Source organism: Triticum dicoccoides, chromosome 4B (genome assembly GCF_002162155.2).
Source record: "Triticum dicoccoides isolate Atlit2015 ecotype Zavitan chromosome 4B, WEW_v2.0, whole genome shotgun sequence".
Lineage (NCBI taxonomy): Eukaryota > Viridiplantae > Streptophyta > Magnoliopsida > Poales > Poaceae > Triticum > Triticum dicoccoides.
In genome coordinates this window covers 643,702,418-643,709,835 of record NC_041387.1, presented here as the reverse complement: position 1 = coordinate 643,709,835, position 7,418 = coordinate 643,702,418, and positions in this window count along the sequence as shown.

The following is a 7,418-nucleotide window of genomic DNA, read 5'->3' as shown; positions in this document are numbered from 1 at the left end:
TCTCTCTCTCTCTCTCTCTCTCCCCCTTTGACATCAATTTCCAAGAAGGGTCCTTCTGGTGTTTTGTTACAGGAGGGTTTGGTCCTTGAGGCACAAAACAAAGCAACATGTTTAATGTGATGATGGTAGAGGACAAGATTTATTGAGTGGAGCTGGAACAAATGAATTCAAGAATAAGTGGCAAGGTGTTTTTCCTGGTGTGAAATCGGTGGCACCGAGTTGTATGCTTCGGTTGCATCGAAAGAATTCGGTTGAACCGAAAATAACAGGCCGGTGTGACCGAGTTCATTACAGAGAAAACACTTGTCACCTCAACTCACGAGACATGTAAGATCTCACAAAGATTTGCAACGAATTGAATGCAGGGAATGCAAAAAAAAGGAATCTAGATGAAGTTTAAAAGAAAACAAATATGCATGAGACAAATGCAAGTGCACAGAAAAGAACACAAGAGAACTTCATCTAGAATTGCTCGACGAGAAAGTCACCTATGTTAGAGTATATTGACTTAGGAGTCAAGTGAGATCACTTGATCATAGGTCATACTCATCGTTTAAGCTCAAAATGGGGTTACCATTTTTTGTTTAAGCATTTTGATGTACTCATCTTGTTGAGTTTCTTTGACTCATGACTCGGAGTAAAGCTTCTCTAAGATGGAATAACATACCTTGGGTGGTGGTGTTGATCATGATCATGTAGTCAAACTTGTGTGGATTGCTCAAGGTTGATGTAGCTCATCAAGAGTTGGGAGCACCACTTGGAATTTGAGTTCATCTTCCTACATGGGTTAGTTTTTGCAAGGAAACTTGTGTATCCAAAATGACAATCACAAAGTTCAAAAGTAGAACTTGTCAAAGGATATTTTGAAGGGTTTTGTGTTTCCTTGTCTTCAACCACCGTTGTGTAGAGTCTTGATGATGTAGAGATTTTCTCAAGATGTGAGTGTGTTGCAATCTCATAGATTTAGATTCATCCAAGTACCTACAAGGGTTAGATAACATGCAAGGGTGCAAATATATCCAAGACATAAGATAGTCATTACGAGAGAAATATCAGCGATTTCTCATATGCTCATGTCTTGCATGTATCCAAATGGAGTTCCTACTCCAAGTTTGAAGCATCAATGATGTTCAATTCACCTCTTAACCTGCAAAACACTTTATCATCAAGTGGTTTAGTGAATATATCCGTTAACTGTTTATCGGTGCGAACATTCTTAAGATTAATGTCTCCCTTAGCAACATGATCTCGAATGAAATGATGATGAACTTCAATATGCTTAGTTCGAGAGTGTTGCACATGATTGTGAGCAATCTTGATAGCACTTCCATTGTCACAAAGTAATGGAACATGTTTCACATATATCCCATAATCCTTGAGAGTTTGGGTCATCCAAAGTAATTGGGCACAACATGATCCGACGGCAATGTATTCCGCTTCGGGGGTGGATAAGGATACCGAGTTTTGTTTCTTGGAGGATCAAGACACAAGAGATCTACCAAGAAATTGACAAGTACCCGAAGTGGACTTTCTATCAACCTTTTCACCGGCATAGTCCGAGTCGGAGTAGCCAACAAGATTGAAAGATGCCCTCTTGGGATACCAAATGCCAAAATTTGGTGTATGAATTAAGTATCTCACTATCCTTTCCATGACCTTAAGATGTCATTCTTTAGGAGCCTCTTGATATCGAGCACACATGCACTCACTTAGCATAATATCGGGACATGAAGCACATAGATATAACAATGAACCAATCATAGAGCGATAGAATTTTTGATCAACCGGTTCACCATCTTTGGTCAAGTCAAGATGTCCACTAGTAGGCATGGAGTCATACCTTTGCATTCTTGCATATTGAACTTCTTGAATAAGTCCTTGGTGTACTTTGTTTGAGACACAAAAGTACCTTCCTTAGTTTGCTTGATTTGCAAACCGAGAAAGAATTTGAGTTCACTCATCATCGACATCTCAAACTTCTCCGACATTAGCTTCCCAAACCTCTCACTAAAATGAGGGTTAGTTGAACCAAATATAATATCATCAACATAGATTTGGCACACAAATAATTCTCCATTAACCCTTTTAGTGAAAAGAGTAGCATCATTCTTTCCAATCTCAAAGCCTTTTTCAATAAGGAACTTGGTCAAGCATTTATACCAAGCTCTAGGAGCTTGTTTAAGACCATAAAGAGCTTTGCGAAGTTTGTAAACATGATTAGGTTTCTTAGGATTGATAAAGCCGGGAGGTTGCTTAACATAAACTTCCTCCTCACCATTTAGAAAAGCACTTTTGATGTCCATTTGGTACAAGGTGATATCATGGTGATTAGCATAGGCAAGTAAGATGCGAATGGACTCAAGTCTAGCAACGGGGGCATATGTCTCACCATAGTCCATACCTTTGACTTGAGTGTAGCCTTGGGCGACGAGACGTGCTTTGTTGTGAACTACTTGTCCATCTTCATCTTGCTTGTTGCGAACACCCATTTGGTACCGATGATGTTGTGGTTGTTGTCGGGCTTCTCAACCAATGTCCAAACTTGGTTCCTCTCAAAGTTGTGTATCTCTTCATGCATGGAGTTTATCCAATCCGGATCTTCCAAAGCTTCTTAAACCTTCATAGGTTCAATGCTAGAGATGAATGAATAGTGTTCACAAAAGTTTGCTAAACGAGTTTTAGAGCGAGTAATTCTCCCGGTCTGGATATCATTGTAGATTTCCTCGACGGGATGGTCTCTGGCAACTCTTGCTTGAACTCATGAAAGCTTTTGCTTGGATCTTGGTGGAACATCTTCTTCATCTTGTTCTTCTTCTTGGCCTTCTTCATTGTTGACGTTGTCGTTCTCTTGTCATGGTGGAGAAGGAGGTTGTTGATGTTCATCTTGGTGTACTTCCTCGTTTTCTTCATCTTGGTGTGTCCCACTTGTGGATGCTTCCTTATCAACTCTAGGTTCACCTTGTCGTGAGGTAGAAGCTTCCACTTGCATGGACAAGGTACTCTCCTTCACCTCCGTTGGCCGAATCTTGCCAATAGACAAGTCTTGAATTGCTTCTGAAGGGTCTTTATCTCCTACATCAATTGGCAATTGCTCTACTTGTAGCCGTTAGATTCATCAAACTTCACATCTACCGTCGCTTCAACCTTTCGGGTGAAATTATTGTAGACACGGTAAGTGTGAGAGTTTGAGCCATAACCAAGTAGGAAACCTTCATGAGACTTAGGAGCAAATTTAGAACGACGATGCTTATCAAGAATGTAGCACTTTGAGCCGAATACTCAAAAGTATCCAACTTGGGGTTTATTACCGGTGAGGAGCTCGTATGCCGTCTTGCCGAGTAGCTTGTGAAGATACAAGCGATTTGTTGCATGACAAGCTGTCTCAACCGCTTCTGCCCAAAAGTGCTTTGGCGTCTTGTACTCATCAAGCATCATTCTCGCCATTCCGATGAGCGTCCGGTTCTTCCTCTCAACAACTCCATTTTGTTGAGGTGTGTATGTAGCCTCGAACTCATGTGAAATCCCTTCTTTGTCAAGAAAGGTGTCCACATTTGTGTTCTTGAACTCCGTTCCGTTGTCGCTGCGAACCTTCTTGATCTACACTTCAAATTGATTTTGGGACTTCCTAGCGAAGTTTTTGAAGATCTTTTGGACCTGCGATTTATCATTGAGAAAGAACACCCACGTAAATATTGAAAAGTCATCAACTATGACTAGACCAAAAGAATTTCCACTGAGACTTTTGTAGGCATTGGGACCAAAGAGATCCATATGAAGTAGCTCGAGTGGCCGTCTTGTGGTCATGATGTTCTTCACGGGATGCCTTCCTCCAACCTGTTTACATGCTTGACAAGCGCTGCAAAGTCTATACTTATCAAATATGACATCGTTAACACCAAGGATATCCTTGTCAAGGTTTCGCATGCCCACATGACCTAATCGTCTATGCCATAACCAACCTTTAGAGGATTTAGCAATGAAGCGAGTTCTAGTTTGAGCCTTTTTAGTGAAATCAACAATGTAAAGATCACCTCTATGAATGCCGGTAAATACCATTTTATGATTGTCTCTCTGAAACACTTGGCAATCTACTTCAGTAAATAGGACATTGAAGCCGAAATCAGCAAGGCTAGATACCGAAAGTAAATTGTATCCAAGAGATTCAATGAGCATGACATTTTGTATGGAGCTATCATGTGAGATGGACACCTTACCGAGGCCAACCACCTTACCCTTTGAGTTATCACCGAAGGTGACATACTTTCGAAGGCCATCGTTTCCAGCAAGCTTACGAAACATATCTTTATCTCCGGTCATGTGATCGGTACATCCACTATCAAGAACCCATTCCTTTCCTCCTTACATATATCCCCAAAGATTTGCCATAAGACCAAAGTGTCTCATTGCATCATCAAGATCAAAGTCACTATCATCATCCTCATCATAGTATCCATGTTCAACATCATCATGTGGTGGATCAATTCCTAGAGAGGGTGATTCGTTAGGTGAGTTTGACAATGATCTTTTCTATGAAATCTAGTAGCTTCGGAAATAATATCGCCTAATGATTCCAACATTTCCTTTGGCACGCATAAGATTTGTAAGCTCAAATAGACAATCACCAAATAGAGGATCATTGGAATTCATCTTACTCAAGGTAATAGATTTATGGAGAATTTCATCTAGATTTTTCAAGGAATAATTTGGAAATTGTTCCTCAAGAAATTTCCATATAGTGTAGGCACACTTAAGAGTAGGTAGGCAACCTATCAAGTTTCTAGGCAAACCTCTAGTGATAAGATCAATAGTTCTAAGATTGCGAACCATGTCAATTGACTCATCAAGAGTAGGATGCATAGGATCAACATGAGGTGCACAAGGGCTAGTAATGTACTTTTTTAAATGATATTAATTGAAAATCACAAGAATCTCATTTTTCCACTCATGAAAGTAATCTCCGTCAAGTATGGGCACTCTATGTCTAAGACTCCCCGAAGTAGACTCATACATCTTCCTCCAATGGTGTTTAAACCAAAGCAATGGAGACCAAAGCTCTCATACCAATTAAGAGGATCGAGAAGAGGTGCCTAGAGGGGGGGGATTAGACACGTAGCAAGAAAAGTTGCAGTTTTTGATTTCTTTAAGTTGAAGTGGAGTTGGCACAAGTTTAACAACCACAATACATATCAAGAAAGCATGCAAAGAGTATATGAGCATCGGAAAGTGAAGCATGCAACTTGCAAGAATGTAAAGGGATGGGATTGGAGTGTGCAAACGCAATTTGGAGACACTGAGATTTTTGAGCCATGGTTCCGATAGGTGGTGCTATCGTACATCCACGTTGATGGAGACTTCAACCCACAAAGGGTAACGGTTGCACGAGTCCACGGAGGGCTCAACCCAAGAAGGGTCCACGAAGAAGCAACCTTGTCTATCCCACCATGGCCGTCGCCCACGAAGGACTTGCCTCACTTGGGGTAGATCTTCACGAAGTAGGCAATCTCCTTGCCCTTACAAACTCCTTAGTTCAACTCCACAATCTTGTCGGAGGCTCCCAAGTGACACCTAGCCAATCTAGGAGACACCACTCTCCAAGAAGTAACAAATGGTGTGTTGATGATGAACTCCTTGCTCTTGTGCTTTAAATGATAGTCTCCCCAACACTCAACTCTCTCTCACAGGATTTGGATTTGGTGGAAAGAAGATTTGAGTGGAAAGCAACTTGGGGAAGGCCAGAGATCAAGATTCATATGGTAGGATTGGAATATCTCACTACTAGGAAAATGCTTATAGATAGAAGTTTACCAGTAGCGAGTTTTTGTGAACCCACACTACTAGTAATTACCAGTAGCGCTGTGTAGAAAACACGCTACTACTAACATATAGCAGCAGTGTTTGTTTGTTTGGGCCGCGCTACTATTACATGGGCCGCAGGGTAGCACCTGTAACCCACTTAGCTGTAGCGTTTGTTCTGAAAAGGCACTACAGCTGGTGGGCTTAGCAGTAGCGTGGTGCTGCAACCAGCGCTACTAATATAGCTAAAGAAAACTGGCCCGCGATCCCCTCCGCCCGACGATGACGCCGCCGCGGTTAGGGTTCTTCCCCGGCCGCCTCAAGCCCGTCGACGGTGCCGTGCGCCGCCACCACGCGCGGTCGCCTCTCGCCTCCTCCGACGCTCCAGCCCCGTAAGTCCCCCTCTCGATCTCCTCCTCCCTGCGTGTGACACAGTAGCTCCTCTCGATCTCTCTGTTAGGGTTCGTCGTAGGGGCTCCAATCGATTTACCGCGGCGGCTCGCCATGTTTTGGGATTTAGGGATTGCACGGTGGCTCCGCGCTTCGATGCATGGCTCCAATCGATCCTACTGTTAGTTAGTATCACATATGCATCTCTAGATCCTACTATTAATTAGTATCACATAGGGGATAGAGTAGAGGGTTTGGGTTGGTTGTTGCTGACATGATTTGGCATTGGATTGGGCTGGCTCATGTTTGATTTTTTGCTTTGTGGTTGGGCAGTTTCGACTTTTCTGATGTGATGTTATGGATATTGCTTCTATAGGAGTGTAAGTGCTCGGTTGGGGTTGTATCAAGTGCCCTTCTATAGGATGTTGTATAGGTGTTCTTCATGTGAGAGACAAAGCTACAAGCTCATGTTTATTTAATGTGCTTTGTTGTGAGAAATCATCAAGAGTTAGGATTACTAATATGAGAAGGGGGTAGTTTATTTAGTGTGCTTTGTTGTGATTAACGAAGATGAGATGAGATCAAAGTATTGTTATGTTTTGCCATATATTTGTTTGTTACATCTCTAGATTATTGAGCTACTAGTATTGTTTAACCTCGTGTTTAGTGCAAATTTCATGCTGATAGCGACGCTTCATCTGAAGAGTTGGGGACATTAGTTTACTAGATTGCTAGCTTTCTTGTGTTTTATCATACAATCACTCTACTTTTGCAATTTGTGATTGTTGGACTGAACTTTATGTTTACTTTTTAGTTGTTATTTTTCTTGCCATGTGAACTCTAGCTATGAAAACTTTATGTTTACTTTTTGGATCGTTAATCCTTTAATCATAGTGCTTTAGGGAAATGGCGCCACCACCACCACCACCACCATGTCGACGGTGCAAGTCAAGGTGCGCCAGCAGCCTTGCAACTGGCATGCTGTTTGGCATCTACTTCGAGTCTAGTTTTCTTCATGCGGTGGTAATAAATTATATGAAACTAGTAACTACTATTTTGTTTTTAGTGTTATTGGCATTAATGCATCGTGTATATATCATTTCGCTTTTTGTACACAGATCGTCCCATGCAATGTGAGGTCAGAATTCAACAATCTGACTAGAGACTCTGTGACATTTGAGGCTCCTAGGGGCCCCTACACTATGGAGATCGAGAAAGAACGAAAGATGACGCGG